The following is an 852-nucleotide window of genomic DNA, read 5'->3' on the forward strand; positions in this document are numbered from 1 at the left end:
GGGATGCTGGGGATCGAACCCGGGTCAACCTCGTGCAAGGCAAACGCCCTACCCGCTGAGCTATCGCTCCAGCCCCAAGGTGGGGTATTCTTTTATATCAAAAGTATAAATATTACTGCTATTATAGTCACATCACCTCACTACAGTAAAAACAAATATAAATAAATGGGCTGACACTGAGTAAAGCAAATTGGCTGACACTGAGTTGCCCTCCATATTTGGGGTGAGCCGTACTCAATCAGTTGAAGGCCTTCCTGGAACAAAGCCTGACCTCTCAAGAAGGAGAAATTAGACTGGTAGATTCCTTTGGAATTGAACTGCAACAGTTAGCCCTTCCTTGGGCCTATGGCTTGCCTGTCTATCCCACAGCTTTTGGATCTGCAACCCTGCAAAACCACACAAATTAGTTCTTTAAAATCTGCAACCCCCCACCCTTTCAGAGAAAGAGAAGATTGTCCTTCATGGCTAGAGTGTAACAGGAGAGAAAAATGGTATAAAAGAGAGAGGCAGAAGAAACAGATCATTTAGGCTTTTGAAAGAACTGAAACTTGGTTCCAAAAGCAAAGTCACAGATCAGTTTTAAAAGAGATCCAGGGGCTGGAGCGATAGCACAGCGGGTAGGGCACTTGCCTTGCACGTGGCCGACCCAGGTTCAATTCCCAGCATCCCATATGGTCCCCTGAGCACTGCCAAGAGTAAGCCCTGTGCATTGCCGGATGTGACCCAAAAAGAAAAAAAAAAAGAAGGGGAACCAAATGTATATAATTCTTTCCCTCCCTCCTTCCCTCCTTCCTAGAACCATAGGCTCTCCATGTGCAAGGCACAAACTCTAGCACTGAGCCACATCCTAGT

This window comes from Sorex araneus, chromosome 1 (genome assembly GCF_027595985.1).
Source record: "Sorex araneus isolate mSorAra2 chromosome 1, mSorAra2.pri, whole genome shotgun sequence".
NCBI classification, from domain to species: domain Eukaryota; kingdom Metazoa; phylum Chordata; class Mammalia; order Eulipotyphla; family Soricidae; genus Sorex; species Sorex araneus.